This window comes from Ranitomeya variabilis, chromosome 1 (assembly GCF_051348905.1).
Source record: "Ranitomeya variabilis isolate aRanVar5 chromosome 1, aRanVar5.hap1, whole genome shotgun sequence".
Lineage (NCBI taxonomy): Eukaryota > Metazoa > Chordata > Amphibia > Anura > Dendrobatidae > Ranitomeya > Ranitomeya variabilis.
The window spans coordinates 40,045,933-40,066,673 of NC_135232.1; the positions used below are offsets into that span (position 1 = coordinate 40,045,933).

At 40.8% G+C, this 20,741-nt stretch overlaps 1 protein-coding gene across 8 annotated transcripts in view; it reads left to right on the forward strand.

Annotated features, from left to right (window-relative positions):
• Nucleotides 1–20,741, forward strand: part of TCF4 (transcription factor 4) — a 523,378-nt gene that overhangs the window by 229,087 nt on the left and 273,550 nt on the right. The gene's annotated exons all lie outside the window — the stretch shown is intronic.

The following is a 20,741-nucleotide window of genomic DNA, read 5'->3' on the forward strand; positions in this document are numbered from 1 at the left end:
AAAAACAATAAAAAATGTACTTGCCTTGTCTCCCAACAGTCCTTGTTGCCGCTGCCCCTGCCAGCCATCCGCTAGCTTTCTCTGCACCCGCCCTTATCACTGCTCACTGGCTAGACCTCCACTCAACAAGTGTCTCACGACACGGTCACCTAGAGCAGCACACTTCAATTAGGTGATGGCATCAGAATGCACATCAAGGCCTATCTGGCACCAGAAGCACCGACGAAGAGTTAAAAGGAAATAAGCACTGGAGCAGAGAGAGACCTAGGAACATATTGGAGGACCCGGGCAAGAGGCAGCCGGCTCATAAGAATCCAGCAAAATTATAGCTATACAACATTTGAGCAAATTGACTTCCAGAAAATTTGTATTAAACAAAATCTGTAAATTTTGGGAAATTCTAAACTGATACGATTTGTTTAAAATCGATTTGCTCACCCTTAATGGATGCTCACTGATATAAATTCCTCATGTATCCAGTGGTGGCGCTACAGAGAGATGAGTCACTTATTTCTGGGATTGTTGGGGTGCCCTTCCAATGGAAAAAAAAATGTTCTAATATGATCAAAGCCTCTAATGTGTTATTGAAGGGTAATTTTGGTATCTTTCATTCTGGATATTTGTCTTTGATGATCTCTTGTGGAAAAGTTACCTTTTTTTAGTGCCTTATAAAAATGATTGCTTCTAATAAATAAAGGGGGTCGTCCATTACTTTACATTGATGATCTACCCTTGTTGTACCATATTGTGTACTGGAAAATGGGAAAAAAAATTCCAAGTGCGGTGAAAATGCAAAAAAAGTGCAATTCCACAACCTTTTTTTTTTTTAAATTAGGTTCACCAAATGCTAAAACTGACCTGCTATTATGATTCTCCAAGTCATTACGATTTTGTAGATACTAAACATGTATAGGTTATATTTTTATTTAAGTGATGAAAAAATAATCCAAAGTTTGTTAAAAACAAAAATTGTGTATTTTTCCGAGACCTGTAGTGTCTCCATTTTTCGTGATCTGGGGTCGGGTGAGGGCTTATTTTTTGCGCTCCAAGCTGACATTTTTAATGATACCATTTTTGTGCAGATATGATCTTTTGATCACCCGTTATTGCATTTTAACACAATGTTGCTGCGACTAAAAAAACGTAATTCTGGCGTTTTGACTTTTTTTTAGCTACACCATTTACAGATTGGATTATTTCTTTTATATCTTGATAGATCGGGCGATTTTGAATGCAACGATGCCAAATATATTTTTTTATCATTGTTTTATTTTGAAAGGAGGGTGATTTGAACTTTTATATTTTTTTAAACATTTTTTTTAACTTTACACTGGCTTCAATATTCTCCATGGGAGACTAGAAGCTGCGATCTTCTGATCAGATCACCTGTGTGTAGCAGAAATGCTCACTTGCTATGAGCGCTGACTGCTGGGCCATTAGGAAACGGATGATCATACTAGACATGACAGGCATTGCATTGAGATTTTTTAGTAATCTTAAAACATTACTTCCTCTTAAAATTTAAAGAGGACTCATCATTTGTCATAAATACACTTTTGTAATTTGATGCAAATGCTGCTGGTTTCCTGAATCCGACGTTGGTGAAATGATCCTCTTTCCACTTCCAGATAATGGCTCCAACAGTGCTCACTGAAACCTTCAGTAGTTTAGAAATTGTTCTGTAAGCATTACTATCAGTATGTTTTGCAACAATAAGGTTGTGAAGGTCTTGAGACAGCTCACTGGTTTTATCCATCATGAGATGTTTCTCGTGTGGCACCTTGGTAATGAGACACCTTTTTATAGGCCATAAGTTGTACCAGCTGATATTATTTTCCACTAGATTTCAGCTGGTGTCAGGATTTTCCATGGCTTTTTGCATCTCTCTTTCTTCATGTGTTCAATACTTTTTCCCTGTATCATTTCTCATTATTACACATAACTTATCGACATCTATGGTTTGATTTCTTTGCCTGTGTGGATTGGATAGGCTGAGCACAGTATGTCCTTCTGCTTACCCCTCCTGAGATCAGATATGATCAGCGGAGAAACCCATTCTTATTTCCTCTGTGGCGCCACCACAGGTTAAACAAAGTATTACATGGTGTACTGTAAGAGTGGGAAACACTTTGTATCCTCTGTCTGCTATAAGTAACAGATAAGGGACTCAGAATTCCTAGTAGGGTATTAATAATATAACCTTTCTTTATCAGAAAACTCCTTTAGGCCAGCTACAGATCTAACAAAATACTAAAATCTACAGCAGATTTTTTGTCCAATAACCAAATGTAAAATCTGCAGCATTTTTGTCCCATGTGAACATGCCCCTAAATCCTCCCAGGTTTACAGAAACATCCAACTCTGATCTAATGGCTGAAGGTGGTCGTCCAGTTTGGGTGTTACTGATTAGGGTTTGCTTATACATAACATAATAATATATCTAGAGGAAAAACCCACCTAAATTGAATACCAATCAAAGCTTCCCTTTAAAAGACCCCAGGATATAGGTACGGTTTATAGATAGATTTTCTCGTCCTATAGTAAGTGAGCTCCTCCAAGTTCGAGCCGAGTCAAGCTACAGACAACAATAGGGACGTTTTTTACAAATGTATTTCCAGAATGAAAATAAACATGTACTTTTCGAGTTTCCTATTATGTGGTCTCTTAGGAACAGAAACTAAGTACCAGAAATTATCACATTAGCCTGCCGGAATACACTGGGGCTTTGCATTAAGCATGCATTTTATATTCCTAGTAACATTATGCTGGAGGGCAGGCTAACCACAACCAACTACAGGGAATCCTATGGAAGCTATAAAACAATTCTAGTCAGATGGTCAGAGGAACATTACATATCTGCAAATCCAGACTCATTTTATGTCCAGTTTATAAAGTTTGCATTATATAATTTCTGGATTATTTAAGACTCCACATGCGTTGTCCACCTTCCACCATACCTTTTTTGGCTAAAAAGGATCCTTCGAAAATATTATAAATAACATAGTGTTTTATTGCTGAAAACAGTTGTAATCTGTGAAGATAAATCAGAGGTTTTTCTAAACATGGATTGTCGCGACATTGTACTATAGTTCATCATGGTAATGTTAAATTATCTGTGACCCCCATTGACCATGTGCCTGTGAATACACCTAGGAGATTGGAGGTCCTGGGTAAAAAAGAAACATATTGGATATTCAAGTTGGGCACTTTAAGCCCTGGTGGATTAAATGAGGTAAGTGACCTCTTCTAGAAACCAATAACTGATATCATGAATTTTCATCACACTGACATTCTTCTGTGAAAAATTTTTTTGGGGTGTTTGGAGTGCCTCCGTGTGACGATGTGGCGAGAGATTATTGACTTCAGTGGCCCCTACCTTCCATTAATCTAGGTGGCCGACTGGTCTGAGATGCTGCTTATTTTGTTGCAGTGTTTGTAGACCTCTGGACCAAATGGGTTCAATTCCCGAATGAACCGTTGAAATTGAGCACATGGGAATTCACCCTCCCCTTTACTTCTCTTATTTCATGTAATTTTTGTCCAAATAATCCTATTGATATTGAAGTATACTACAATGTAGTGTTAGTTACCCCATATGAGCCCTTGGTTCGTTACTATGGGTCAATATATGATATTTTAAGTGTTTCGAATGGGTTTAACTGGTGGCTCCAAGATAAATAGTTACCCTCACCTAAGACCACCAGGTGGTTTAGTGGTATAAGACGGAGGTTTAATCTCTGGAGGATAGTTTTTAGGTTTCTCCCAGTGTGAGTTCTAATCCTGGTTTATCTGGATACCAGAAATGTTTATATTTGTTTTAATTATTTATTGATGAATATATATGGTTTTAAAGATCGATCATTGGGTTTCAATGTATTTTAATGTTTTGTAACCAATATTATGGGTATATTTACAAATGTTTGACCTAAAGTGGGCGTTCCCACCAGAAGTGATGTCGTAAGAGGGTGGGGCTTATACATGTTTGTGTTTTTTTGATTGTACTTGTGGGTATATATACCTGGTTTTATTGATGAATCTTGATGCCCTGATGAAGTGGCTTGTCTGCCATGAAACGCGTAGGCTAATAAACAGAGTGTGTGTGTAACTCTGTTATCTTCATTGTGGTCTGCGCGGCTTTTATCCTCCGGTTCTTCTTTTTTCTCCATGTGAAGATAAATCAGAGCAAGTGTTGCATTTTCCTGCACTGCCCCCACAGGAGAAATTAAGTATTACATGGTGTTTTTTTTTTTTTTTTTTAATGGTCTTCAGCTCGATCTTGAGTCATGGTGACTTGATGGATGAACGCTCTGCAGGAAGATCGATTTTGTGCAAAATCTATACAGGTCCACCAGGGTCTTCTCTGCTGTTATCTTGATTGTATCCAGCTATTGGGCTGTTGGTCTTCCCATTTGCCTTGTTCCTTCTATTCTTCTGACCACGATATCCTTCTCCAATGATTGGTCTCTTCATATGATGTGTCCAAAGTAGGCAAGTTGTAGCTTGAAATCAATAGTCTGCCAGTGTAATCTGTATGCATAATGGCCAACCGGAGCACTTTGTACTCTGCATTATCAATGGAGGGAAACACATCCAGTAATTGAATGTCAAAAAGAGTAAACCACACAACAATGTTTTATGGGCATCATGGTGGCTCATTGGTTAGCACTGTTGCTTTGCAGCACTGGGGTTCTGGGTTCAAATCCCACCAAGATCAACATCTGCAAGAAGTTTGTATGTTCTCCTCATGTTTGCGTCGGTTTTCTCCAGGTTTTCCAGCCAGTTTCCTTTCACACTCCAAAGACATACAGATTGGGAATAAAGACTGTGAGTGCCAATGGGGACAGTGATGATGTCTGTAAAGTGCTCCAAAATATGACGGTGCTATATCTAGTGCTGCTGCAGTGCAGTATAGTGCAAGCTCTGCCAGGGGATGCTGGTGAGGGAAGAGAGATTGCACACACAGCGTAACACCACTGAGCAGCAGCACAAGCGCCTCCAAGTGGCGAAAGAGTGGTCAGACGAGCCCAGTCAGAGACCATCAGGACAAGATGGACTAGAGGTCACAGCAATACACGTGGTCAAATACAAGCCAGAAGTCAGATCCAGACGGGAGCAGATATAACCGAGATGAGAGACAGTGAAACAGGTCACAAGCCAAGCTGGGTCACATACCAAGGGGTCCAAGAACAGGGAGCGAACATTAAGACAAAGCGGGAAGGCAGGAAAGGAAAGTCACGGGAACAGAGTACATGGGCGGAGGACAAACACGGTATCAAGGGGTCAGATACTCTAGCCTGGAAGCATGAACTATCATTGACATTGGTCGGCAGGCACAGCAGACTGAAATAGCCAAACAGCACCCACAACGAGGCAGAGAAGGTTAACCCCCACATGACCAGACCGGGGAGAAAATAGCAAGAAACAATCCCTGGCCTGGATCATGACACTATATAGTTACAGCATAATAATTGTGTAAATTGTATAGTAGTAATTTTACATCAATACCAATTTTTATTAAAAGGATAGAGAAGAGAAGCTCTTTATAAATGTAACACTTTATTTAGTCATCAAAGTGGATTTGAGGTAAGGCAAGGAAAAAAGAGACTGCAACGCATCTCAAATGCTGTCCGACGTTCAAAACGCATTGTAGATTCCCTTTTTCTCTGTGTAATTTGTTATTTGATTTTAATGATGACTAAGTAAAGTTTTACATTTATACAGAGCTGTAACAACTAGTGTTGAGCATTCCGATACTGCAAGTATCGGGTATCGGCCGATATTTGCTGTATCGGAATTTCCGATTCCGAGATCCGATACTTTTGTGGTATCGGGTATCGGGTATCGCAACAACATTAATGTAATAATGTGTAAAAGAGAGAATTAAAATAAAAAATATTGCTATACTCACCTCTCCGACGCAGCCTGGACCTCAGCGAGGGAACCGGCAGCGTTGTTTGTTTAAATTTCGCGCTTTTACTTGGTTACGTGAAGTCCCGGCTTGTGATTGGTCAGGGCGGCCATGTTGCCGGGACGCGGACCAATCACAGCAAGCCGTGACGAAATTACATCACGGCTTGCAAGCCGTGACGAAATTACATCACGGCTTGCTGTGATTGGTCCGCGTCCCGGCAACATGGCCGCCATTAACCAATCACAAGCCGTGACGTCACGGGAGGCTGGACATGCGCGTATTTTAAAAAGCGCGCGTGTCCAGCCTCCAGTGACGTCCCGGCTTATGATTGGTCACGGCGCCATGTTGCCGGGACGCGGACCAATCACAGCAAGCCGTGACGAAATTACGTCACGGCTTGCTGTGATTGGTCCGCGTCCCGGCAACATGGCCGCCATTAACCAATCACAAGCCGTGACGTCACGGGAGGCTGGACATGCGCGTATTTTAAAAAGCGCGCGTGTCCAGCCTCCAGTGACGTCCCGGCTTATGATTGGTCACGGCGCCATGTTGCCGGGACGCGGACCAATCACAGCAAGCCGTGACGAAATTACGTCACGGCTTGCTGTGATTGGTCCGCGTCCCGGCAACATGGCCGCCATTAACCAATCACAAGCCGTGACGTCACGGGAGGCTGGACATGCGCGTATTTTAAAAAGCGCGCGTGTCCAGCCTCCCGTGACGTCACGGCTTGTGATTGGTTAATGGCGGCCATGTTGCTGGGACGCGGACCAATCACAGCAAGCCGTGACGTAATTTCGTCACGGCTTGCTGTGATTGGTCCGCGTCCCGGCAACATGGCCGCCCTGACCAATCACAAGCCGGGACTTCACGTAACCAAGTAAAAGCGCGAATTTTAAACAAACAACGCTGCCGGTTCCCTCGCTGAGGTCCAGGCTGCGTCGGACAGGTGAGTATAGCAATATTTTTTATTTTAATTCTTTATTTTACACATTTATATGGATCCCAGGGTCTGAAGGAGAGTTTCCTCTCCTTCAGACCCTGGGAACCATCAGGAATACCGTCCGATACTTGAGTCCCATTGACTTGTATTGGTATCGGGTATCGGTATCGGATTGGATCCGATACTTTGCCGGTATCGGCCGATACTTTCCGATACCGATACTTTCAAGTATCGGACGGTATCGCTCAACACTAGTAACAACTCTTCTCTATTCTTCACATGACTTACGTATGGTCAATACGAAGTTCTCTGCCCCGGCATTCCTCGAGACTCTATGGTGAGCTGGCTTCAATTTTTATTTTTGTTATTCATCTAATATTTGATTAACTCTGAAGATCTATCAACCTAAACGCATATTGGAAAAATAACAGACATACAGACAGTTTTTCCATAATTCTCTCATATCTTTGGTTTTGGTTTGTTCTATACCACACAAGTAGAAAAGACCTCTCGTTAAGCTTTACAGTTATGGCCAATTTCACACATTTTATCATTTGTATAATGGCCACGACACCCAGAGCTTTGACTGTTGATCTGATCTTCAGTATATAGAGCTGTTACATGATAATTTGTTGTGGTTTATAGAGCTAAGAATCTCAGGATTCTGGTCGAGTGTCCTCATCGGTACTCCAACTAAGCCAGACCAGGACAGTCCACTTTCCAACATTGGCACTTGAATGGCAGCTTCTTGAACGCCTCTTCTGATCCCACTAAGTCATGACTTGTGTTGCAGGGGTCTATTAATCATAAGAATTCCCCATTATGATGGTGTTTGAATCATTGAGGTGATTCACACTGCCCTGTTCCAGTTGCAACACAGTACCGAGGTGGACACCGCACCAGGGTCCTGAAAAACTTTTTTGTTCAGGATGGGAGTAAACCACTACCAGACACCTCTATCAGTGGCTCATCTCCAATGGAAAAAATGATTACACACATTGAAATTCATCATGCCCAATCCTTCTCTCCCTCAAAATTCAAGAGAGTCAGTGGCTCGAGTTTGTCCGACTTTTCTATTATTTGTATCGACATCTTAAGACTCTGAAGGAGAATTTCAAACTGTCTTAGAGTGTCAGTAGCCAGTGAGTCATCATCATTGTTGTTAGATGGAGTCCTTGCCATTACGGATGTGCATATACCCCTTCGTTTTTGTCCTTTCCCATCCCTTGGTTGAACATTTTTGACAGTTGCTGTCATGATCCAGACCGGGTTTTGAGTCCTGTCTTCCCCTTTTTCCGGTCTGGTCATGCCAGGGCTTAACTTTCTCAGCCTCAATCTGGTCTCAGGTTTGCTATGGCATGAGTAGCTGACCCCGTTTGCATTGATTTGTTCTGCTGCTTGCTTACTGAACCCCTGTCTGTTTATCCCTTCTTCCCTTCCTTACTCTGTGTTCCCCTTTCATGTATTGACTTGGCTTGGTCCCTGACCTGTTGTTTTGTCTTTTGTCTTTTGCATATCCACTCCTGACTGGTACTAAACCATTTGGCTTGTTATTGACTCTGTGTTTGCTTATTCCCTTTGTACTGTGCTACAGTCTTATATTGACCTGGCTTGTTTTGACTATTCTGCAGCCACCTGGTGGCGGCCTCGACACTACATTGCAGGTCTGGTCCTGCTGTGTGCAGTCCTCGCTCCACTCTATTGCCACCTATTGAAGCTTGCAATTACCTGTATTGCAGCGGCGTGACAGTTGCCTTTTTTACAACCGTATACTGCCATGGCTGACACTGATAATACTAAAGTAATGAAACTTTGGTAAATCTGTTTTATATTTTTTAAACTTTTCAATTCCCTACGAGTCAGATAAGGATGGTGAACTGGTCCTGAGACCCCCTGAAAAGACCACTCAGAAGCACACGCAAAGAACAGAGTACAAGCTCAATAGAAAGTATATGGTTTCGGAACTTCCCTTTTTGTGATTGATCATACAGGAGCTGTGCTCTTCTGCCTCCTGAGCAGTGCACTTCTGAGATGGTTTTTGATAAATTAGTTAATTAAAATTGCTTATAGTTTTTCAGTCCTTAAATCACTGAAAAGACCCTCTGAAGCACCCAACTCCTGTCCGAACGCACACACAGAGCAAAATACAAGCTGACAGTCTTGTGCTCTGTACTCCGCTCTGTTCGTGTGCTCGTGTGCCCTTCTGCCTCCAGAGCTGCGCACTTCTGATCAGTTTTTTGAGACCTGGACACCCACCGATCTACAAAAAATGTAAGGACCCAAAAATTCTAAAACAATTGACCAAAGTTTAGTTATTCTTTAAAACCGTCAAGTGAACATTTGATTTTTTTAGGACTGTAATATTTTTGCAAAGTTTTTTTGCTATTTTTTGGGGATAAAAATGGAATTTGCAGTCAAGGCAACATAATGTCAGGAAATCCTTAGCATGGAGCGTAGCTATATATTCTGCGGAGGACGCATACAATATATATAAATCAATGACCAAGTCAAACCTCCATTGTGTATAAATGCCAAACTCTAGAGTTCTGACACTGGCGACTTTGTATTCCTCGACCTCGGCACTGGACAGTAAACTTGCTGGAATCCTGAAAACGACATGAAATATGTTACGTGTCCTCCGCTCCTTCTGGGGTTCGTCAATGCTCCTTTCTTTGCTGGATAGGAACATAGTGTTATTTATATCACACGCAAAAAATAGTCATGGACCCGCACATTTATGCTTCTGTTGTGTGTAGCCGATTTTTAAGAACATTTATGCTGTTCTCAAGTCTGATGGCTGAAACATTTTGTGCTGGAAAAAACTGATGACTTCTTTCTTATACGATGATTTTAGGTTTTATAGGCATCGGGGCCGAAGGGAAGAGGTGACTGCTGCTTCTGCGCCAACTAGAGTTACACTCACATTTCGTATCAGTTGCAACTAAGTTGTTATCAGTAATAAATGAATATTGCAGTATGCAGCTCACAATTTTCAGATTTAGATTTTTTTTTAAATAAACCATCATAATTGAACAATAAACAAAAGGAACATAAATTGATCAAGAGTATTAATGAAGATCTGACAAATATAGTTTTACAATACTTTTTTAAATATTAGAAAACTCCATGTATCATTTCCTTTACACTTCATGAATACTTGTTACTTTGTGTTGGTATCAGATGAAATCCCAATAAAATACATTTAAGTTTGTGGGTGTAACGTGAAAAAATGTGGAAAAGTTCACGTGGTGTAAATACTTTTTCAAGGCACTGAATGCACACATTGAAACCACCAGCAGAATAGTGAGTGCAGCTCTGGAGTATAATACAGGATGTAACTCAGGATCAGTAATGTAATGTATGTACACAGTGACTGCACCAGCAGAATAGTGAGTGCAGCTCTGGAGTATAATACAGGATGTAACTCAGGATCAGTAATGTAATGTGTGTACACAGTGACTGCACCAGCAGAATAGTGAGTGCAGCTCTGGAGTATAATACAGGATGTAACTCAGGATCAGTAATGTAATGTATGTACACAGTGACTGCACCAGCAGAATAGTGAGTGCAGCTCTGGAGTATAATACAGGATGTAACTCAGGATCAGTAATGTAATGTGTGTACACAGTGACTGCACCAGCAGAATAGTGAGTGCAGCTCTGGAGTATAATACAGGATGTAACTCAGGATCAGTAATGTAATGTATGTACACAGTGACTGCACCAGCAGAATAGTGAGTGCAGCTCTGGAGTATAATACAGGATGTAACTCAGGATCAGTAATGTAATGTATGCACACAGTGATTGCACCAGCAGAATAGTGAGTGCAGCTCTGGAGTATAATACAGAATCTAACTCTGGATCAGTACAAGATCAGTAATGTAATGTATGTACACAGTGACTGCACCAGCAGAATAGTGAGTGCAGCTCTGGAGTATAATACAGAATCTAACTCTGGATCAGTACAAGATCAGTAATGTAATGTATGTACACAGTGAGTGCACCAGCAGAATAGTGAGTGCAGCTCTGGAGTATAAGGGTATGTCCACGTTCAGGAAACGCTGAGTTTTTGACGCAGCGTTGAGCAGCATGCATAAAAAACGCAGCGTCCAGATGTTACAGCCTAGTGGAGGGGATTTCATGAAATCCTGTCTCCACTATGCAGTAAAAGACGCATGCGGTAGACCCGAGAAAACTCACATGTGGCGCGTCTTTTAAGAATGCAGCATGTCCTTACATTGCAGAAAAAACTCAAGGACAACGCAGGTGACCTGCCAGTAACCTCAGGTGCAGATTTGGTCAGGATTTTACCTGCATAAAATCCTGACCAAATCCTGAAGCAATCCTGAACGTGGACACATACCCTAATACAGGATGTAACTCAGGATCATTAATGTATTGTATGTACACAGTGACTCCACCAGCAGAATAGTGAGTGCAGCTCTGGAGAATAATACAGGATGTAACTCAGGATCAGTACAGGATCAGTAATGTAATGTATGTACACAGTGACTGCACCAGCAGAATAGTGAGTGCAGCTCTGGGGTATAATACAGGATGTATCTCAGGATTAGTACAGGATCAGTAATGTAATGTATGTACACAAGGGCTGCACCAGCAGAATAGTGAGTGCAGCTCTGGGGTATAATACAGGATGTAACTCAGGATCAGTACAGGATCAGTAATGTAATGTATGTACACAGTGACTGCACCAGCAGAATAGTGAGTGCAGCTCTGGAGTATAATACAGGATGTAACTCAGGATCAGTAATGTAATGTATGTACACAGTGACTGCACCAGCAGAATAGTGAGTGCAGCTCTGGAGTATAATACAGGATGTAACTCAGGACCAGTAATGTAATGTATGTACACAGTGACTGCACCAGCAGAATAGTGAGTGCAGCTCTGGAGAATAATACAGGATGTAACTCAGGATCAGTACAGGATCAGTAATGTAATGTATGTACACAGTGACTGCACCAGCAGAATAGTGAGTGCAGCTCTGGATTATAATACATGATGTAACTCAGGATCAGTACAGGATCAGTAGTGTATGTACACAGTGACTGCACCAGCAGAATAGTGAGTGCAGCTCTGGAGTATAATACAGGATGTAACTCACGATCAGTAATGTAATGTATGTACACAGTGAATGCATTGGCAGAATAGTGAGTGCAGCTCTGGCCTATAACAGAGTTTATCAGATAAGAGCAGTGAAATAGTAGATACAGCCTATGATTTACTTCATCCTTTGTTATTGCACTTAGCCCGTCGGTCACCTCAGGGTCATCATTTTTTTGGATTTGTCTGATTCTGTTAATCCAGAGTACAGATACCTCCAAGTCGGCCAAGTCTCTATATGACTGCCAGCCTAATTTTTCTCTTTTACAATAAACAGAATTTTTCAGGTAAAGATCACATTAATTACTTGTGTTTGGCACTGGCAGTTTTCCTGCTATTTTTTTTTCCGATCCAACACCCCATTTAGTATTATGTGGAGGGGGGTGCTATGATATTTTCCAAAGCCGCATGCTTCGGGCCTTTCCATTAATGAATATGATTGGGATATAAAGTATGACCTTTATGTTATAGTCTAGAGGAGCAGACAGCAGCCTTCAGAAAGCATCAGATCATTAAGGCTGGCACGGATCCTCTGCAGGATTTGGGCCCGGTTCAAATCCCCGCTTCACTGGTGTAGAACTTAGTAATGGGTGGCAAAAGTCCAACCCAATTTCTCTTTCCCAGGTGTCAGTTCCATCATGATGCTGATCATGAAGGAAGCTTACTCCAGGGAAGTGCGAAAAAAAATAAAAAGGAAAAAACCCGACTCTCGTGCAGCTTGTTACCCAGAATGCCGTCAGGAGGCTCCGTGATTGATTAAGCTCCGTTCTCACCGATAAGTGTCACGGTGACGAGGGCGGCGCACAGCTGCTGTCTCACAAACAGGCGGATGCTTTAATGAACAGCTTTGTTTTGCTACAGAATAAGTCATATTTACAGGAGCACCATGTATCCTCCAGAGCGGGAACCAGAAAGGTTCGGGGGGCGGACAGACGCTCGGGTCCGTTGTACTTTTTGTTACTCAACAATGAGCTCCAATGATCAGATAAAAAATCATCAAAATTCATTATAGGAACTTTTTGAATAAAAGTTCTTATTTTCCTCTAAGTTGATTGGCAGAGAGATGTCACGTGACCTCTGCAATTAGCACGTGACCTCTTCAAGTAGCCAATAAGCACAGTGACGTTGGCTCAGAGAGATCATGTGTCCTCTCTGTTATACGTCTGGGTTTGAACCCCTGAGCTTGTGCTTTGTGATCAGCTTCTCTCTCCGGTGAACCACAAGCGGTTTCACCTTTTCTCTGGGTGTTTAGTTTTTGTTGTCCCTGCTGCAGTCTTTTTTTTGGTAACAGGTGTTTATATTTGCTCATTTGTCTGGCCTGTCAGAGCTTTATATTCTTTTCCCCCTGCTGGTATTTCCTGCTGGTGATAGTCTCATTTTGATGTTCAGCCACACAGCAGTGATTTAAACCAGTCAGTGAAAGACCAGCAAGGGTTTATCTCTTTCTCACCCACAAAGTGCTCCATGCTTCAGCACCACCCTACATCTCTTCTCTCATCTCAGTCTACCACCCTACCCATGCCCTCCGTTCTGCTAATGACCTAAGATTAACATCCTCAATAATCTGAACCTCCTATTCCTGTCTCCAAGACTTCTTGCGAGCTGCGCAAATTCTTTGGAATGCATTACCCAGAACACTTCAATTAATCCCAAAACCCACACTTTTAAGCATGCCCTAAAAGTGCTTTTCTTTAGACTGGCCTGTCGCCCCAACTCACTTACTTAACTATACCTGTATTGCCCATACAAAATTTTCTTCAAAGACAGGACCATTGTATCATCTGTTCACACACCCTACATGCACTTAATAGCCCTCTGTGTCTGTACTTTTTACACATACTGGTTGGTGACCTGTTCATGCAGCATTACGTGAACACCCTATTTATTATATTGATGGCCGGATGGTGCAAGGAAAGCAATTGTTACCATCCACCTTTCGTGTCTCCCCTACTTCCTCATCAATTGTAAGCTTGTGAGCAGGACCCTCACTCCTCCTGGTATCTTTTATTGTCTGTACAAATCACCTCTAAAATGTGAAGTCCTGCGGGATATGTTGGTGCTATAGAAATAAAATAATTATTATAATTGCTGTTCTCTCACAAAAGGAGGACGTTTACTTTCATCCTTGTGCTTTTTTTCTTGGAAGTTCTCACAATCAGAGTCCAACTATGATATAGGCAATCAGGAACTCTTGGCTGTTATGAATAATTTCAAGAAATGGAAGCACTGGTTGGAGGGAGCTAGGCATAGAGTAAAGGTCGTTACTGATCACAAAAAATTACTGTATGTTGATGCCGCTAAGTGCTTGAATACTAGACAGGCCAGGTGGGCCCTCTTTTTCTCTCAATTTGATATCTCTTAGACATATCACTCTGGTACTAAGACTGTTAAGACTGATTGCTTTATTACTTAATATTTTTTTTAGAGTCGAGGGAAGAAAATCCAGTCAAAATTCTTAGTAAAAGGATAGTGGTGGGTGCTCTGAGGATTGATCTCAGACAAAGCATCGTGGAAGCTCAAGTTGGTGCACCGGATGGCTTGTCACCTCAAGCTTTTTGTGCCATCTTCACTTAGCACTGATCTTCTTAACGAAGTGCCTGACTCTGTGCTGTCCAAACATGCCAGTTCCTCTGCCACCTGGAGAGCTGTTTTAAGGTCCTTTTGGTGGCACAGTGCTTGAAAGGATGTTGTTGAGTATGCCCGTAAGTGCAGAGTTTGCGTCAGGTCTAAAGTCTCTCGCCAGGCCCCTGCAAAGTTTCTTTTGCCTAACGAGGTTCTGTCTCAACCTTGGACTCATTTGTCTATGGATGTTGTCTCGGATTTTGCCAATTATGGTGGTAATACTGTAGTATGGGTGGTGGTGGACCGTTTGAGCAAGATGATTCACTTGGTTCCTCTACTAAAATTGCCTACAGCTAAGAGTTTAGCTACATGGCTGATCTCTCACATATCGATAAGTTACATGGGGTTCCTAAAAACATTATTTGCGATAGAGGGGTTCAGTTTATGGCTAGCTTTTGATGTAGTTTTACTCTAGATTAGGAATTAAACTTTCGCTCTCTTAAGGCTTTCATCTTTTTACTCTAGGTTCGGAATTAAGCTTTCGTTCTCCTCAGGTTATCATCTTGAGACGAATGGTCAGACAGAGAGAATGAATCAAGACACAACATTTAAGATGTTTTGTTTCATCTAATCAAGAGGACTGCATGGATTTTCTTCCTCTGGCTGAGTTTCATCTCAATAATCGCACTTTTACTTCTACCAGTACCTCGACTTTTTGTTGTTGTGGGGGTTTTAATCCGTTTTTTAGAAATTCGTCTGATTTATAGTTTGTAGTCCTAGAGGAGAATAGATATTCTTCTCGTTTGATTAAGGTATTTTTGTAAAAGGTCTTTTCATTACTTGTGATCACCCCAAGAGAACTGTGAACCGCAGAAGTAGGAGAGCCCCTGTCTTTAAAGTGGGAGATTTTGTTGGGCTATTCTCTAAAAATCTTTATCTTAAAATTACGTCAAGGAAATTTGCTGGTCGGCCTAAGGTAATTAAGATCATGACGGTCAAGCTCCAACTCCCGCTTGCGTGGAGAATTAATAATTCCTTCCATTCCTCTCCTCTTAAAAAGTTTGGGGGGCTCCTCGGGGTATCACTGAGGTTGATTTGTAGGAAGACAAGGAGTATGAGGTGGAACGAGTTTTGGGTTCCAGACGTGTCAGACGTCGACTGCAATACACCATGTTCCAAATTATTATGCAAATGATATTTTTCTCTGATTTTCCTAAATGGTCAGCACAAATGACAATCAGTCTAATAAAAGTCATCACCCGTTAGATTATACATAGAATTTTATTGAAGCTGATAGTATAACAGTATAATCACCAAAATAAATAAAAACTCAAAACGCACTGTTCCAAATTATTAGGCACAGTAGAATTTCTAAACATTTGATCTGTTTTAAAGAACTGAAAATGCTCATTTGTGGAATTTGCAGCATTAGGAGGTCACATTCACTGAACAAAAAAGCTATTTAACTCCAAAACATCCTAACAGGCCAAGTTACATGTTAACATAGGACCCTTCTTTGATATCACCTTCACAACTCTTGCATCCATTGAACTTGTGAGTTTTTGGAGAGTTTCTGCTTGTATTTCTTTGCATGAAGTCAGAATAGCCTCCCAGAGCTGCTGTTTTGATGTGAACTGCCTCACACCCTCATAGATCTTTTGCTTGATGATCCTCCAAAGGTTCTCTATAGGGTTGAGGTCAGGGGAAGATGGTGGCCACACCATGAGTTTATCTCATTTTATGCCCATAGCAGCTAATGACTCAGAGGTATTCTTTGCAGCATGAGATGGTGCATTGTCATGTATGACGATGATTTTGCTCCTGAAGGAACATTTCTGCTTTTAAGACCATGGAACAAAGTTGTCAGTCAGAAACTCTATATACTTTGCAGAGGTCATTTTCACACCTTCAGGAACCTTAAAGGGCCCTACCAGCTGTTTCCCCATGATTCCGGCCCAAAACATGACTCCTCCACCTCCTTGCTGACGTCGCAGCCTTGTTGGGACATGGTGGCCATCCACCAACCATCCACTACTCCATCCATCTGGACCATCCAGGGTTGCTCGACACTCATCAGTAAACACAACTATTTGAAAATTAGTCTTCATGTATGTCTGGGCCCACTGCAACCGTTTCTGCTTGTGAACACTGTTTAGGGGTGGCCGAATAGTAGGTTTATGCACCACAGCAAGCCTTTGAAGGATCCTACACCTTGAGGTTCGAGGGACTTCAGAGGCACCAGCAGCTTCAAATAACTGTTTGCTGCTTTGTAATGGTATTTTGGCAGCTGCTCTCTTAATCCAATGAATGTATCTGGCAGAAACCTTCCTCATTATGCCTTTATCTGCATGAACTCTGTCTGTGCTCTGTTTCAGTCACAAATCTCTTCACAGTATGATGATCACTCTTAAGTTTTCGTGAAATATCTAATGTTTTCATACCTTGTGCAAGGCATTGCACTGTTTAACGCTTTTCAGCAGCAGAGAGATGCTTTTTATTTCCCATATTGCTTGAAACCTGTGGCCTGCTTAATAATGTGGAACATCTTTTTTGAGTAGTTTTCCTTTAATTAGAATCACCTGGAAAACTAATTATCACATGTGTTTAAGATTGATTTCAGTGATCCATTGAGCCCTGAGACACAATACCATCCACGAGTTTATTTGAAAAACAAAACAATTAAATCTTTATGACATTTAAATCCAATTTGCATAATAATTTGGAACATGGTGTATTTTGTTAAATGGAAGGGTTTCGTTACGTAGGATTGCATGCGGATTGCCTAGTGAAGGAGTTCTTTCAGCCGTGTTAGCAGTTGGGGATTTCGGTGGATCTACTATCTATCTATCTATCTATCTATCTATCTATCTATCTATCTATCTAGTATTTATCTAGCTATTATCTATCTATCTATCTATTATCTATCAATATATCAATTTATTATCTATCATTTATCTATCTTATATCTACGTATCTATCTATTATCTATCTATGTATTAATCTTTCTATATCCTTGAATTTTTAAACCATTGCGATAAATGGCCAATGGTTTAAAGGAGTGGTCTATTATTGGATAGCCTCTTATGAATAGTTCGACTGTGCAGCCTACAATAAAAATAAATCATCATACTCCATTAGTGGTCATATAGTATTGTTATGTCACATGACCACTGCCACGGGATTGGTTGCCGCAATCACAGGAAACAATATATCATGTGACCGGCGCAGACAACATAGAAACGGCAATTCAATCACTTACAGCATTTATAGAGAAGCAAGCCACCAATATTGCTGAATGTAAAATTTGAGAAAGTGTGCGTGTCACACGCAGTACTGATTTTTTTTTACACACCTAATTTATTAGTCATCTAATATGACATATGTATGTACATGTCATACGAAATCTGCTGCCTGTTGCTACTGTTTGGGTATTTGCTCACCGAATTTTTTTGAGGAGGTTAAAAATGATCAATTTTTAATGGAAACCGCTTCAAGAAATGTTCCTTCTTTAGGGAATTTTTGGAGGAATTTTTAATTTCCAGAAGTGAAAGAGTTTTTGAAGCATTTTGGAAGAATGTTTCTTTTTTAAAAAAGAAGTGCTTAGTTTGGAGCATTTTCCATGAGAAGATGGTTCAAAGAAATGACATGCACTTTCTTTTTTCCCACTGGGTGTTTATCAAAAGCGGAAGTGAAAAAATAACACTCAAAAGACTGAGCGTATCGATAGTGAACTGGTTTTACAATAGAAATAAATAGGAAGAATCTTTTGGGCGTTTTTTGGACTCGATCAGTTCAAAAACACTTCTAAAAAAACACTCTGTACACATAGTTTTATTTTTTTTATCTAGCATTTTTAAGTTGCTTCTTTTTGGGAAGGGGGAAATTGTGTTAAGAATATAAGATGTAAAACAAGAGAAGTAAAAATTAGTAATTTACCTCTACTGCCAAAAAGGGATAATTTTTGGACCGTTTTTAATTTTAAAAAGTTTGACAATTCTGTGTGTTATCAAACAGGCTTTTTGTACCAACTGTTACCATCCATTTACACATAGTAATGTCCAAATTACCTTCACATTTATGGCTAAGTCTGTTTTTTAGTTAGATACAGTTTGAGAGACCTTAGAGTGTTACATACGTCTTTTCCGGGCAATTGGAAACTTTGGAGTACTTGATATTCTTGAAGAATTGATATACTCTGGACCCAAATTTTTGGCCAAATTCAACAAATTCGGCAAAATAAAATTTAGAAGAATTGCTCATTACTATTATTGTATGATTTTATTTCAGTGTTATCTGAGGATAATTTTTGTCAATATATGACAATATTTTTTCACCTTTATGTGGCATTTCCCTAAAATCCCCAAACCTGTTTTTTATTACTCACGACTTTAGACACTCTGCTCTGGTAAGCATGAGATGCATCTTAATCCCATGTAGTCTTAATCCAGGACCTGATGCATTCTGAAATCTTGATCTAGAAGGATAAGTATAGAAAACCTTCTCTGTTCCTCCAAGTACAAGCTCCTTGACATGGGATCCATAGCATCAAGTCCAACATGGAAGCCCTAAACACATGTTCAGTCTCCGAAAAGACTAGACCGGATTCCTTTATGTCGGCTGAGATGATATTTTATATGTTGATGAACCCAGGTGATGCTATAAAGTTATACATCCCCCCTTTGGCACCATCCTCTCTCTCTAGCAACATAATACCTTTTTATATAATTGTTTTTTTGGTTTCCGGAACCTGAAGGTTCAATTTGCCGTCTCTGCCGCTCTCATTAAGTCTCCACTGAATATTTTAACACGTAATATGCAGATTTCAGTTGATAACGTGTGATTCAGGGAAAAGAAGAAGTCACTATTGCTGTGATCTATGAGAACATACATGCCTCTAAAGAAAAAATTACCGCCAAACCATGAGCTTCATCCAATGCATTGCGGTACACATGGGGATATGGCCGGAAAATGTGCATCATCTATAATGATAATAAAGGATGTTTTACAGGGTGGCAAACTCGGCGATTGCCTATGGCTTCCTTTTTCTATGAGCCCCTATAGAAAGTGTCCCCAGGAGTAGTAAAACATCAATTTGTGCTGTGGTTTGCAAAACTGCACCCTTACACAGAGCAGTGCGCCCTACATTTTGAAGCACTATGCCAGTGTATCGCAGGCGCAAAATGTCTCTTGCTCCACTGTACAGTATGTGGCAGCCGTTTGCAGGCTCTACCGTTGTGCTCAAAAGTTTACATACCCCAGCAGAATTTTAGTTGTTTTGGCCTTTTTTCAGAGAATATGAATAATAACACCAAAACTTTTTCTCCACTCATGGTTAGTGGTTGGGTGAAGCCATTTATTGTCAAACTACTTTGTCTTCTCTATTTAAATCATAATAACAACCCAAAACATCCAAATGACCCTGATCAAAAGTTCACACACCCTGGTGATTTTGGCCTGATAACATGCACATGATTTAAAAAGAGGAAACACAATAGTTTGACAATAAGTGGCTTCACCCAACCGCTAACCATGAGTGGAGAAAAAGCTTTGGTGTTATCATTCATATTCTCTGAAAAAAGGCCAAGAAAGCAAAAATCCTGTAGGGGTATGTAAACTTTTGAGCTAAAATGTACATACAGTACTTCATGGACACTGCATGCATTTATATTTTGCATTATTTTCTGGAAACTTTACAGGAGTATTGTTTATTCACAATACATGGCGGTATTTGTTGGAACCTTGATGCCATGCCAGCTGCCTTTTGGACCAATGGTTGAGGGTTGATTGGGGCCATCAGGCACAGGGACATTGTTAAATTTTGTAGAAATAAAAAGTTGTTGGCTTTCCGCTATTACCATTACCACCATTTATATTGCAACTATTATATGGGTTCTCTGCACACCTTTACTTATTGCCACTTAAAGACGTGGCCTGGTACTTTAATAATTACGGCCTGTGTTTGCATTGATGGTCTAGCCTTAGTAACAGGGCCCCAACCTTCCAGACACCATTTAAAATACTGGAAAAAAAGAACATTTGTGTTCATTAAGGCACTGGGGCTCCAGTGCTTCTTCTTCCCTTGTGCCCCAATGGTTATGCCCATGGACACTGACAGACAAATACGGAGAGTACTATGCAGAAAAGGCGACACTCCACATACCCAGGAGTACTTTTCCAAGCATAGTAGTTGCACGGTCAAATTGG